We start from the raw sequence: 15522 nt of genomic DNA, 5'->3' as shown, positions 1-15522 counted from the left end.
CAGGAACAGTCTCGCCAGCAGATCTCCGGGAATCCCATTTCTTCTCGTGTTGCTCTCTTCCCTGTCCATCGTAAAGAGGGGCCCACAGATGGGACCCCGCTGGACGGGGACCTGGAGCAGCCCCCTGCCCGGCTGCCGGGGGAGCAGCCGGTGCACTCCCCAGTGATGGCTGGAAACATCCATGCTTTCAGCTCGCTCTTCTCCCCGTGGAGAAAACAAGTCCTGGCAGAGGCAGAAAAAATAGAGGAAGTAACTTAGTAAAGAAATACCTGGATTTTCCTTAGGAATAAAAACCCCCAGAAGAAAGCAAAAAAACCCCAACCAACCAACCAACCAACCAACCAAAAAAAGAACTGCCAAAAGCCAACAGAAACCCTCTGGGGATTGTTCTTTCCCTGTTCCAAAGACGTGATGATGAGTTAAAAGAAAAAAAAAAGCAGTATTTTAGTATTTTGACCTGAATTAGTCAGGCAGTTGGACTCGATGATTGTTGTAGGTCCCTTTCAACTGAATTATTCTATTCTATTCTATTCTATTCTATTCTATTCTATTCTATTCTATTCTATTCTATTCTATTCTTATGGTTTTTATGGTTTCAGTTCCAGTGTGAAGACAAGCAACTCTGAGGAGCCCCGAGATGCAGGGAAGCACACAGACATCGAGAAGAGCCTGAGAGGTGGTTATGGGACCTCTGGGACAAAACGGATGCAAAAAGCAAATCCAAGAAATAGGGTAAGAAGGCGGTAACGGGATCTCTGCTCCCGGGGGAGGACGGGAGCCCGAGCAGTGTGGCAGCAGTCACTGCGCTGCGGAGTTTTCTTCCAGTAAATTAGTCTTAATTAAAGAAACTAAAATGTCCTACTGTCTGCTTTGTGTTGTACTCATCCCTGGAGTGAACGAGAGAGGTCTGCCCTGTCCCAGCATTTCAGCTTGTCTTGTCTCCCTCCACCACCAAATCTTGAAAAAATACCGTAATTAAATCAACATACTGCAGTGAAGACAAGAAAGGAAAAAAATAACTTGTTCTAGTACGAGAGCAAAAGCTCTTGCAGTGAATCAAATGAAAGGGGAAAAGCTAAGACAAACTGTCAGCATTAATAGACTGGCAACTGCAGCTTTTGATTATTTTTATTTTTTTTAAAGTGTGATCCACTTTTGAACAATTTCTATCAGCACCATCACCACCAGCCTTCCCGTGCCCTGCTTCCTTCTTTTCAAACTCTGTGAGGTTAATTTGTATTCTGCTCTTCACCAAGCATCCAGCAGACCTGGAAGGATATGCCCTATTGCAAGGCTTTTGTTTTTAATGCTAGGTCGAGCTGTCTCCAGCCTGGCAGTTAAAGAAGCGATCACAGTCAAATAAAGCGGGCTGCGCCTTCCTCCAGGACAGTAAATCAAGTGGCCCAGCCCAGGGCACCGCCGGGTGATGAATGAGAGAACCCCAAAGCAGCATCTGCTCCTCTCCCGTGTAACAGCACGGCTCCGAGCACCAAGGTCGGTAATGGCCTCGAATCACCCCTGGGGCTCGGCCCAGGCGCGGGAGGGCTGCGCCGGCGCGGGGACGGCCGAGGGAGGCAGGCGGCCGCCTGAATAGTAATTCGCTATTAGACCCCATCTGCTAAATTAGATCATACAATGAACAGCCGCTTGCAGGAGAAAGAAGGGGTACGTAGCCTCCATTTGCATGAGATTAAATACTATTGGCATGTTTTAAAGCCATACTAAGAAGAGTGTATTACAGGAGCTTGTATTCCATTAAAGAAAAGAGGACCGCAAGTGACCTCCAGAAATACTGCCGATTTCTGTTACAACACGTGCTGTACCCTGCGGCGGTTTCAGACCAGCAGCCCACCGATGCCCAGGCGTCGCCAGCCCTCTGAGCCAAGAGGCTCCCGTCGCCCAGTTCGCGGTGCCATGCTGAGCCCTGCTCTCAGCCTGCAGGCGTTTCCCACGCCCCGCGTTTCCAAACGTGACTTTTGTATTTGGCCAAATAAAAACGCATTTGGTTCACCCAGGCCCGTTTCCCGAGTGAGTCGGGCTGTCCGGCACGAGCAACCTCGTCCTTGTCGTTAGTCACTGTCCCACCGCTTCGGGTCAGCTGTCCTTTTTCCCAGACATGAGGTGACACATATGCACCTATTCATGGCAAGTAAATAAATGTGGAAAGCTGGGTTTGTTTCATTCTCCAGCAGTGTTTAAGGTACATAGAGAGGGATGGGAATGTGGTTTTGAGGTAGGGCTCAGCGAGCGAGGGAGTCCTTATGACCAAGACGCACATTCTCGTTTCCATTTACCCGCCACCAGCCCTCCCTGCCCAGGGCCCTATGGATGCGCCTGTCTGCTCCCCGCTAGTATTCCCGATCTGAGCCGCTTCACTTCCCAATACACCAGCTCTTTAAATTAAAGGCTAAAATTTGTGTCCTCCGCAGCAACAAAACCTGTCCAATATATAACAGCATCAGGCTGTGACGACTGTTATTTTCCGTCTGTCTGTTGTGCCTCCTGCTCCTGCTGCGGCTGTTCGACTCCTGCCCTTCCTTTCAACCCTTCCACCACTCGTACTCAAGTTTGCGAGACACAGCTGAGACATTTGGCAGCACAAAAAGATTCACACAGGCTAAAAGAGAGAAAAAACTGTGCGTGTTTCCAGCTCTATGACTTCCTTTATAAATGTTTTTTCAAAGTTACAGTGCCAGACAGTCGACCCTAGGTCATTTGTAGGCTTTTATGAGCTTCCTATTTGAAGTCTCGAATCATTAATTCTTCCCCGAATAAACTCACACCTTGCAAAAATGTGCAGTTAGTACTGTTTCTGCTGGAATGTAGGCAGCTAAAAATATACCCAATTATTTCTGCTTGAAATGTCAGCACAGATAGATCTGGAAATTATTCCCTTCCCTTCTTAAATAAATGAGCCTAGGTCTCCTGAAATCTGGGAGAGAAGTGGATGTGAATCTGGGCACGGGTCAGGCTTCTTTGAAAAGTTTTCAGGGAGGAGGAGAAAAAAAAGCCTGAGCTTTGTGGAGGAAGTTAGGCTCTGTCCTAGGTCGGATTTCTTGAACTTATGGGTCAAAGGAGCAATTTCTGGGCTGCAGCACTCCCGCGGTTTGCGAGGACGGGTGCCCGAAGGACAGGGTGGACCCCTGCCCAGGGGCTCCTTGCTAGGTCGGTGTCAGGGCACCCGCACCCTGTTCCTCACAGCCAGAGTGAAAATCACACACACACCCCCCACACCCACCAAAACATTAAAAATATTTATATATATTCTTTATATATTCTTCTCTTTCCTGGGGCCAAGACTGCTGCGTGGGGGGAAGAGGAGGGCTCATCCCTTTTCGCAGGAAAGTCTTTATTCCGCCTCTCGGCATCTTTCCCAGCGCTAACGCATCCAGGCTGTACCCTGCCTGCTCTGCCACCCCCCGTTCCCCATCTCCTCTCTTCTCGTCTTAAGTCAGGATCAGGAACAGAATCCAAATATCCAGAAAAATCAATCGGGCTAAATGCGGTTGATAACCTGATCTTAGAGCAGCTTGAGAAGGAGCACGGGCTGGCGCTGGTTAGTGGCTATCTGTACTAATCTGGGCGACTTAATTTGAGACAGAGAAGCTGCCCATTTACATTTTATCTGATTCAAGGCATGGCTTCCCTCTGGATCACGCTCAGTTTAACATAATAGCAATGCTCCAATTTAAACCTCCCATGTTTAATTTATATCTAATAGGCATTTTTCAGCCTGGCAGGCTTCCTGTGTAACACCTTTGGGATGCAATTTCTAAAGCCTACAGAAAGCAGTGAATCTTACACATCATGCCTCAGTTTACCAGCTGAAAAGCAGTGGGGTTTATCTACCGGCAGTCAAGTCCACTGGCTGTGGAAGAAATCGTATTGAAACTGCCACTTCCTTAAGCCATTGCTAAGGGGATTCATTAATTTTAGCGAGTGTTGCCTTATAACCGTGCAAAAGTCTCTCTCCGCCAGCATAGATTTAGGCTGCTCAAAATATTCCTGCAGACGTTTCTCTTCCAGCATCTCCCAGCTCCCTTTTTCCTCACTCAATGCCTTCTGTTAGCATTCCCAAGGAAATAATGTCACACTAATAGCTAATATCACATTTTACAGAAGATTTGAGGGTAAGTTTACAGTAAAACAGAGCCAAGTGGAAGCAGTAATGGTACTGTGGCTGCAGCAAGTCCCTGCTGGCCCTGCCGCTGCCCAGCATCGGCACCGCGGCTGTCACGAAAAGCATCACTCTCAGAAAACCACAAGTAACTAACAGAAAGCTGAAAGTGTCCTTGCAATTGCCTGCTAATTTAAGAAAAAATACCCCAGAAAACAGCTCCTGCTTCACCTTCAAGAAAAGGCTGTCTCTATCCTGCCAAACCCCGCCAGGGCAGGGCGCGCATCCCGCGGGTTATCCAGGTACCCGAGCTCCTGGCTTCCAGCTGCCCGGCACGGCTCAGTGCGGATCACTGCATTTACCGTCCCCGTGCTCAGTCCAAAGCCCTGTTATTCAACCCACCAGCACGGCCCATCAACAGTTTTCAGCTGCTTCATCATTCAGACAATTGTAACTGATACAATTAAAGATTGGTGATGCTAAGTGTCCACTGGAAGTGACCCATTCAAAAAGAAAAGAAAAAAAAAGCCAAAGTGGAGTATTTTCTCAAAAAAATTAATTAGCAAAATATACAATTTTGTACAATACATTCCTGGGAAGCTTATTTATTTATTTACTTACTTAAATTCTTCATGCTGCTCCTATGCGAGGTTTGGCACAGGAATGTGAGGACTGTGACTGTTCCCACTGTGACTGTGTATTCAAACTTCATCAAGCATGGGAAAAGAAAAAAACCCAAACCCATGAAGAACAATTTGTGTCTGTTCCTTAGATACCGACCGAGGGTTAAGCAGGGAGAGTTTGCAGGTGCGTGCGTGTTACAGCTTAGGGCCCTGCAGCCGCCGTGCCGAGCAGCCCCCCAGCACAGCACCTCCTCCGCTGAGGACAGTGGCCCCGAATATTTCCTGGAAATCCCCTTCCAGCTCCTTGTCCCATGATGGGACGAGGGCTGTGGCGATAAAAGCCAGTCAAACGCGTGGGAAGTCGCTTGCCCAGAGTCCCAGCGGGATGTGGGGTGCTGGGGGGGGGGATGCGGGTTCCCACACCTGCCCACGTCCCCAGGGAGATGGGGTCTGGCTCATAACCCTAACGCTGTCATCAAATTAAGCACTTTTAGTTAGAAAACACCAGAACTGAACTTGCTTACGCAGTCTGGGTTTGCTCCCCCTCCTCTCTCTACAGGACTACAATATCATTTTTAATTTTAAGACCCCGTGACATTTTTTTCTCCACTCCTATTTTTTGGTGCAGCATTTTCTTCAGTGCTTTTGTCCCTTCCTGCTCAATGTCTTGCCCCGGGCTTTATTAATTGCACATAGCTCAAACTTTATTCCAGACAGAAAACTATAAATTTCCCGCCATGTTCCTCTGTCACGCCTGACGTTATGTTATCGGAGTGCTTCATAAAAGCTAATTGTTTTTTACCAAAACCCTGGGAGGCAAACAGATTTTATCTTCCCCTAATTTTACAGGATGGAGCTTAAGACAGAGAAATTGAGGCCAAAAGTATTCTGAGAGCCCCGTTTAAAATATCTGGAGATGTGATCTTTGGTAGTTCTTTGCACTGTATTACATTTGATGTGCTTAAACAAGGGCTTTATCGACTCCAGACGCAGCACTTCAGCAAATGACAGCGTAGTGCACCAACGCGCGCCAACAGAAACAGGCAGAAAAAGGCAGTTTGACTAGAATATTTAAAAGCCTGCAAGAAAGAAACCAGACCTCGACAGCGTCAACGTGGCGATGCTTCTGAAAAACCCTCGGGGTGTCCAAGAGCCCGCCGGAGGCAGCGGGGCAGAGCGCGCCCGGGCAGCCGGCAGCAGCGGGCGCCTGCGGCCCCGACGGCTCCCTTGGCACACCAAGAGGCACAGCAGCACCCAGCTGGGCTTGGCGCTCCGAAACCCCGTGATACTCCGAAGAAGAAGGAAAACAAATCAATGGGTTTGTTTCTGGCATCAAAGACAAGACCCAGTCTGCCATGAGCTGTCGTATTACACAGAATCAAGTTCATCCCACGTACAAAACAGAAAGGACTTTCTATCATTAAAATAATTAACAGGCTGTTCAAAGCCTTTATCACAGATTTGAAATCAAAATGATATTTCAATCCTATTTCCATTTATCACAGTGGAGATCTGCATTCGCAATGCCGTTTCTCCTTCAGAAACCCATCACCGGGCGCTTTGCCGGCGTCGCGCTACCTGATGCGCTGCCTTGCGCAGCTCCGTTTTGCTCAGGGAAAAACAGGTGAGATCTGGGCAACCCCTGTTTGTGGTTCAGCAGGATCCGCTCCCGGGAGGCTGCGCCCCGAGTCCCCCCGCCACTGCAACGGAGCGGCTGAAGTCCCGCGGGTCACCGAAGCCGGTTGACCCATTGCCTGTGCAGGCAGCCCAGGGGATGCCCGGCTGCCCGGGATGCGGTGGTGTGCTCCTGGGGGTGCCGGAGGAACTGCTGGAGGGGAATAAGAAACAAAGGACAGACCCCAAAGTGCCTGGGGGAACCCTGGCACTGCGGTGTAAAAACAGAGAGGGACGTCCAGCCCTCCCTGAAGAGAGCCGTTGGTGTCCGCTCGGGTCCTTCAAGACAGAGTGACTAATTACTGTTGCTGCTATCTCTGGCAGAAGGAAGAGACCCAGAATTTTCATTTGCTTGAACTTTTTTTAGAAGAAACATGGCTTACCCTGGCAAGGAAGGGCTGGGCAAGCCGCTCGGGACAGTGAAGGGGAATGCCGTGTACCGCAGGCTGCTCCTCGCCGCTCCCCGCTCCCGTTTTAGCACCAGACGCCGTGAATCGTACTGCTGCATGCATATTTTATGACCGCCACCGTCAACTCAAAAGTGCAGCCCCATAAAGCCGAGCGGTGCTTGCAGAGCATCCCCACTGCCTCCGCGGACGGACCGAGGAGGGCTGGGCTCAACAGGGAGATAAACCCAGCCTGCGCACCTACCTCTGCCCTGACCCGGGGGACTGGGACTGCCTAAGACGGCTTTAAATCCATGTAAGTGAGTCTCAGTATTTCTTTGACAAAAGGAGGAGCTCTCACCTAGCGCGTTATAGCGGCATAGCCACGTGAAGATCTGTAAGCTCGCTGAAGCAACAGAACTGAGCAGGACATGGGGACTCAGGAGTTAGAGACTTTCTCAAAATCACTTGCAAACACAATGGGAGGGAAAAAAAAAAAAAAGCCTCTTTGCACAGTCTCCACCCAAATGAGGGGAATATAATTTAAAATGTACTGATCTGTTGCAAGAATAGTTTTGGAGTATTATATGCTGAGACAGCACTTTTCATAAGAAGCATTTGGAAGAACACTCCTGCAGTCAATAAGCTCACCTGCAGGACTGAGGGCGATTCGTTACGGAAACAGCCTTCCAGCTGAAGTGCCAGAGCTCTCCAAATTAAGAGCTGATTCCTTTTTAACATGCATTTTACTCAAACACAGGAAAAATGGGCTGATGCCCTCCAGCCTATGCTATATTAGCTAGCCTGACCGTCACTATAATGATCCCTCCTTGCCTAAAAATCTGCAAGTCCCTGCGGGAAGGCAGCACTACCCTCTGCTTTGAACAGCGGGGTAAAGGGCCAGAGATGCCCAGGGCGCTGCTCAGCCTCAGCCCGGCAGCTGCCAAGGCAGACCCAGCGCCGGAGGGTCGGCACCCAAAGCCTGCCTTCCACCCAGTGCCTGCTGCGCTAGGGCAAATCACTCAGATGCCAGGAGCAATATGTAACGGGAATTTGAGAGCTGGTGCCAGAGCAAATACGTAATTTATTGCTCTTCGTTAATACTGCACTACAGGCCTAAATAGAAAGCAAACAGCTCTAAGCCGAACGTTGACAAATGAGAGCGTACGATCAGCACCACTGCTGTGCGCGGTACCGCTGGTCTTCGCAACCTGAGTTATGCAAACTTACCATGAATCTTCACGTATTAACAGCTCTTTCCTTGGAAGGCAAAGGCTTTCTAGAGCATTAAATCATTATTTACTGGATGTGGATGGCAAAGGCCCTGGCGATGAGCAGCTGGTCTGGTAGGGAGGGATGCGCTGTTGTACCCCCTGCGTCGGGGCTGCTGCGCTGGAGCACCGTGACCGAGGTGCCTGCGCCGCTGAGCTGGCTTCCTATGTAGAGAACACTGTTCTTCTGCTAAACTCTGCTGTTTTTCAAAATTAAATCATTCAAAAGCCATTACCAGAGGTGTTTTCATGCAATATTCATAAGACCACTTCTCTCTGAATTCGCTGAAGGCAAAGCAAGTCACCTGCAACAGTTACATTAGCAGATCCCCGCAGCTTTAGTCTGACCTTCAAAATAAATTCCAGTGAATAATGCCAGTGTGTATTAAAAAAATATTAATACAAAGCATAATTAATGCTCTGACTCCTATTAGGAAGAATTAAAGGACCCCAGACCCATAAAGGACTTTTCTGTTGTAACCGGGGTAAGGTGATACAAAAGACAAATTCTGTTCAACCTCACTTGACTCTTTCAACTTTTTTCTTTTGTTTACATTACACCAGCCTAATTTCCTTTAATTATCGTGCACACCCCCTTTATTTTTTCGGGACAAAAGAAAGAACAATGGAAGTAACAGAGGAAATACAACAAAGTGAGCACGATTGTGTTCACAGGCACTTCTGAGCATCCAAACCAGAGGCTTTAACCGATGGAGAAACGCCTTCAAACCAGGGAGGGGGTGAACGTGCCAACTGTCCGACAGCCCTCAGCAATATCGGTCCCAGCGTCACTGCTTCTCCAGGAGACCCTGAGAGAGGAAAGTGAAAGAAAAACAGGTATTTTGTTGGATGGGAATACCCCATAAATCAAGCAAGCCCTTGGTGAATCAATGCCTGGGTTTGTTCCAGGTCGCCCAGGGTCTGAGGAGGAGTGGCGGGACTCCAGCCCTCATGGGTGAACCTGGAATTTAATTCATTTACTCTCCAGAGACGTATAATTCCTCCATTTAATATTCAGGCTGTCTTTGCAAAGAAATCACACTTTTTAGATAAAATAAATGGCCACTAGCTATTATGGTGAGGCAGGAATTAGGAATGCATGAACAGATTAGGCGAGAGGATAACTTTGATGTGAAAACTGAATACTACATCCGAGGCTCTGGCATTTCTGCCCACAGAGCAACGCACGTGCCTTTGGAAGATTTGCACCACTCACCGGCGGCGCCAGCCTGGGAACTTCAGGCTGGGGTGTGCAACCAGTAATTGGGCTCTACCAGTTTTCTCATACAAAATTTCCCTCTTTTCATTTTGAAGTTATTGAGAAGTTGGATTTTGTTTTTTTTTTTTGTTTTCGTTTGGTTTTGGTTTTGGTTTTGGTTTTTTAACATGACTTGCTCAGCTTTATTCATAGTCAGATTTATTCAAAACCCACATTACCATGCCACACTACTGACTGCAGAGCAAAACACTCACCAGTTCAAATGCTTTTGGTCTGCCTGATGAGAGCTCACCGGTGGCCAGGACAGCTTTGCATTTTTTAAAAGCCAGGCGACTTTAGACATGTGCATACAGAGGATGCTCCGCTGCACCGCGGTGCCATGGCCCTCCCAAACCAAGCAGAGCTCCTGGCGGCTCGTGACACACAACAGCGAAGGATGTGTGGGAGGGAAAGAGAGACTGGAGAGGAGATGCAAAAAATGTAAAATAAAGTAAAATAAAGTAAAATAAAGTAAAATAAAGTAAAATAAAATAAAATAAAATAAAATAAAATAAAATAAAATAAAATAAAATAAAATAAAATAAAATAAAATAAAATAAAATAAAATGTTAAAACTACAAACACAACAAATCCCACATCACTTATCTTTGCTAATTAAATCCTCTAAGTCCGACTGGTGCCAGCACTGTTGCAGTCAAAGGTTCCTTAGGGAAATGTCTGTCCTTTTGTATTGATCTTTTCCAAGCCATTGCTGCAGTGATCTCCCCCGTACCGAGCATGCTGGTAACACTGCTCCCTCACATCAAATTCAGTGTCACGGGGTTGTTCTGAACACAGTGGGCCATAATCAACCCTGTAATTCCTGCAGAATTATAATGATAGCCAGTATTTTAAGTATCCTTTCTTTATAAGTCCACTCGATGTTATATGGCGAGCGGTTTCACCTCAGTCCAGGGGGAGAGTCTAATTTTGCACAAGGCAGCAGCTCATCACACGGGACAACAGATTTACTGGCACTTGTAGGCAGCGAACAAGCTTAGGGCCAGGAAGGGGGTAAACAGGGTCTTATCTTAGGTGAAGCCGTACAAGCACAAGGGCAAATTCTGATCCCCGTGGTTTTTCAGCCCAGTTAGTGGGAACTGCTTTCGCATCGGGCGAGTGGAGCCGAGCCGAGCCGGGGCTGGAACAGGAGGAGGAGGGCTGGCAAGACCAGGCAGCACGGGTGGGGACGATGGCGAGCCAAGGAAGCCTCACTTTCTCAGGAAAACAGGCTGTAAAGAAATTAATAAATACTCATGCTAAACTTTGAACAATATACACCTCCCAGTGTTGACAGCTTACTTTCCAGACAGCAAACAATCTTCATTTCATAACAGAAAGAAGCTTTTGGGATATCATCACGTCTTCACAAAAATCACCTTATGCTCATCCGGACCTACGAAGCCCAATCCACTGCAGGCACAGGGCTGTTGGATGGCACCGCAAACACAGAGAACTGTCCCGGTGCTCCCACTCCTGCACCTTTACTTCCAGATTTACCCCTGTAAGCCTCACCCTGCCGCGCTTCCAGCACCTCTCGCGCTGGCTGCGCCACGCGACTGCCACAACCCGGCAGCGCTGGCCGAAGCCACCGCCCGCTCCGTCCCCATCGGATGTGGCCGTCACCCCAGAGCGACGGCAGCGTTTGAATTTAGTCCTATATTTTCAGCCTATGCAAATGGCATATCCAGCTTTAGGAACAGATTAAAAGGGCAATTTTGTCTCGGATGCTTCCCAGGGCTGAAACGCAGATCTAATTAAATCCAACGATAAAATGATAAATCTTCCAGTGACTTCAGCGAGACCAGCACTGGGCCAACAGACCTCATTAAACAGAAGGCAAAAACCAGCACCCACGTTTCTCTAACTACAGCTTTACATTCAGAATTATGTGTAAATAGAGAGTAAACATAATTTGATCTTTTGCTTGGGAACTGCATAGGGAAAAGTGGTACTTGAGCCTGCCGGGCACACGAGCGGTGATGGGAATGCCGCTCTGCATTCTGCAAACGAAGAGTTATGCAACGAAGGAAGTTATTAAGCAATTTTCTCTCACGCTAATGCTCAGCCCAGGGAGGCATATGTCCTTCGGCATGCCTGGATTCATCAGCATTGCCTTCACACACGTGGAAGCCGTAGCTCAAGCAGCAGTGACGGCAGAGGCTCTGGCAGCCTCGCCGTGGGCAGGGGACGGAGACGCCGCTGCGGCGGTGCGGGCTGAAAGCGGCCCCTGTGCGTCTCCTGCAGCAGCACGCCGGGAGGGGCTCCCAGAGGATTCGGGAGCGTGTGTGGCTGCATCTGTGGAAATGCATGGTATTTTCCTCCTGAAGTTAGCCGGTCGCTATTTTTTTATTACAGCCTCCAAGCAATTTGAAAGAGATCCGTGGTTATTTACTGAGGAGATATTGATGTGAAATAATTACAGAAGTAAGGACTGACGCGGATGGGCCAGACAGCAAACCAAACCGATCGGCATTAAACATGCCCCAGTCTCCTCGAAGGGAGCTCAGCTGCCCGGAGATGGGAGGGCAACAGGCAGGGAAGGCTCACTCCGCGGAAAGGCAAATCAGCGATAAAGGAAGAAAGAGCATTTTACTTCTGCAACAAAGCCAGATTTGTGCAAAACACGCACGCCTCTGCTTGGATGTGCCTATTATCCTCATTTTTATTCAAAAAGTTCCCCCTGAGGCAGCACCAAGGGAGTAGGATCAACTTCTGTTTTTAGGAGAGACAACAATAACAGCATCATTAACAGACATATCAGGTCTTAATTTACCTAAGGCATGCCTCTCTTGTTTCCTTGCCTTATCACAATCATGTTGGACTCAGGAAGCATTATCAGGGGCCTAGCCAGTGCATCATCTAAAAAAAAGTAATCATACAAAAAAAAAAAAAAATTACTTTTAGGGTTAGAAAGTCTGGGGGGAAAAAAAAAGACAAGGAAAAAAACCAAAATCAAACCCTGTCAACATTACAAAACCAAAAGACCAGACACTGAGGGCTGCGCCAAGCTATAAGTCCATGCAAAGGAAGCAGAACTGTAAATGCCCATGCACTAGCCCCCAGGAAGGCAAACACAGGCTGTGCACATACGCACACGTACGTAAAGAAAAACATGTCCAGAGAAGGTAAATGAATGAAGAGTCCATTAGCATGCCAGGAGCTTGCACGTGAATAAAGCTGGCTTTGGAGACAGCTTCTCTCGCATTTAATGTACAAAGGATCAGAGGAGAAAACCCTTTCCCAGCTCCTGCCACAGTTTTTCTCCCCGTCACCACGTGCAGGTCTCTGCCACTCTCGCTCATACCTTCAGCACTTTTTTCCTGAAGCTAATCCTGCCAGGTACCAAGGTAGCCTCCAGTAACATGCCTCCTTATGAATATTTTAGCTGCTTCTGCATCTCTTACTCCTTAGTTTACCAGATTTAATTCTATTTTCTTGCCGCCTGCGTAAGGAGGGGCAGCCCGAGGTTTGCTGGGTGCCTGGGCAGTGCACGGGGAGCCCCTCACCGTGGCCTCCGGCAGCCCACAGCGGTGCGAGCAAGAAGCGATGGCCATACGGATGAAAACGCTGATTGCACAGGAGTCACTCGAGGAATGCATTAACCGCAAGGAAAGCCTGCAAGCTGCCGATCTTGCCCATCAGTGAGAGTCAATGGAAGCCTGGAGGATTTTTGACAGCCGATGACTTTTAATGCTGACGATGGCGGCAGGAGGGAGCGGAGCAGGGAGGAGGTACCAGCACTGCCAAAACCGAACCCAAAGGACACGTCAGTGTGAGCAGCACTCGGCAAACCTGGCACTTACCCAGACTTCAGGAGGGCACAGGGAAACCCTCTCCGTGCCCCAGCAGTCATCTCACACCTAAAACTGTATAAAACCAGTTTCTCCTAAGAGAGTTTGGCTTCCACAACCCTTGCTTCCACACCACGATTCTCCCAAGCACTACAGGACCGTTTTTGGTAGGTAAAGCCTCCCGCACAAGCATCCATGCCCCGTGGGATGCCGACAGGAGGCAAACGGCTGAGCAGAGTGGGGCTCCCGCCATGCTCGGGGCCCTCTGTGAGGAAGCCAACGCAGGGGCTGGCAGCGTTAGAAACAGCGATCGGTGTCACTTTTGGGTCTCATTTACAGTTAATGAACATAATCCATTAGTGTCTAGCTATACAGTACTCAAATACACGATATTGTCCCCTGTTTTTTGCTCTTTGCCTTCTGTGAATAGACCAATAACTGGCTTTACACTTAGGCACCCATGTCAGACGTTATCAGAAAACAGGAAAATGAGAGCAAGTAATTAATCCTGAAGAGCTGGTTCTTACCTTCCCACACCTCACCTGTTGCCAGCCACTCTGCTAACGATTTTAAAATTGGGAATGTGCTAAATTTATTTCCCAAATAGAATCTCCGAGAGTGACAATCACTCAGTCAAGGGAAAAACCCAGATCCACATGGTGCTAAAAACCAGTGCAGCTCCAGCCTCTGAACTGCCCCCTGTGACAGCTCGTGGTCAGTGATGAACGTATCTGATGAATGATGTATTATGAACCGTTAGCTACTCGAGGGTAGATTGCAAACAAGCAAATAATTTGAGTGACTTTAGCAATATTATTTCCTAAAAGCAATTGACATGCCGCTAGGAGGGAGTGGGTTTATTTGCACTGGCAGCAGAGGTGAGCAGGACAGAGCTTTAGAGGCACACAGGACAGAGCTTTAGCATGTGTTGCTTCGTTAGAAGAGCCCAAGGTCTGATGGAGCACTACAGGGGTCAGATGTCCTACAGCCGGAGGCGCAGGGTCCCCGGAGAGCCCGGCTGCAGGAGGAGAAGGGGCTCCCCTGGGCACCGCCGCTGCGGGCCGGCAGCCGGCATTGCCATGAGAGCATCGGCGTTCCCTGCTGTGCCACACCAGGGAGGTTTCTTGGGGCGCTGCCTGGAACAGAGACCAACCGCCCCGGCGCTGCCCGGCGCTCACCACACGCCGGCTCGCAGCCGGTGCCGTGGAGTGGCTGTCTGTGATGAACTCTCAGCTCCCTGAAATCCTCCGTGCGGGATCGCAATAGAAACCCTGGCTACACGCTGGGGACGCCATGTAAATGCAGCCCCAGGCTGCTGTTGCTGAGGATGGGTCTGAAGGGCCATGGTAACTCACGCACAGCAGCAAAGCCAGGGCACCTGCAGCCAGAGAGATGCTTATGAGCCAAGGTTATCCTTCCAAAATGGATAAAGATCAGCTAGATGACTGGCTTCAATTAATTAGCAGTTTATCAGTGGTCCTAAGACGACCTGGGATCATGGGCTCCTAGTCACTGGCTGGTTGGGCTTTCTACTATTTTACTATTTCGCCCACTGGCCAATGCCCAGCTGAGTTTCTGCCCCGCAGACCTCTGTGGTAGCCCTCCTACCACCACCCTTGCCTTGTGCCTTATCCCGCTCCGGGCCAAACCTCTCTTCAAGGCATCTGTGGTTGCAAAGAGACCGGAACGGCTCCGAAACGGGCACACAGCTTGGAGAAGAGCAGACGTCTGTGTGCACGTGTGTGTGCGCGCTGGGCGTTTGCGACAGGACCGGCGTGCTTTGCCACAGGGCACGGGCTGCGGCGTACAAACCCGGGGAGCAAATTCCCACTCGGCTGTGCCTGTGGGACCACCGCAGGGAGCTGCGAGAGCGGCGTGCCCTCTCTCCGGCTCCTGAAGCTGCACTGGTTTTTCACTCTCTCAAAAGCATTTACAGAGCTGGCAAAGGTCCAAAGAAGAGAAAGAAAAGTGGCCGTCAGACTGGAAAACAGCCTGGTTCTAATCTTATTCATAGGAGAAGCTCATTGGTATCATTATATACACTTTAACTGTTTCCACATCATTCCTTGCTACTTTGGTGTTAAAGGTTGTTATCGCTGAGGGCACGTTCAGACTGGGATGAAGCACCCGGCCTGTCCACGTCTTGCCTGGGAGACTCCCGTGAAACCCCAGGAACAGCAGGCTACGAAACGCAAGGGGATGGAAAGACCTGAACCAGATCCGCAGCCTCTGAGGAGCTGACGCCTGAGACAAAGGATAATCACCACCATCTACAATATGAAATGCAAGTGCATAATGATTCTAGTAAAGGCTAATATAACTTTCCACTGTATATATATATTTTACATATTTTATCTCTCTCTCTCTTTATCATGTCCCTTTTATTTAATAATAAACTA

This window comes from Nipponia nippon, unplaced genomic scaffold, assembly GCF_047370975.1.
Source record: "Nipponia nippon isolate SJK-2023a ecotype South Korea unplaced genomic scaffold, ASM4737097v1 scaffold_5, whole genome shotgun sequence".
In the NCBI taxonomy this organism is placed as follows: Eukaryota; Metazoa; Chordata; class Aves; order Pelecaniformes; family Threskiornithidae; genus Nipponia; species Nipponia nippon.
The sequence above is the reverse complement of the archived record's forward strand: the minus strand, read 5'-3'. Positions refer to the sequence as shown.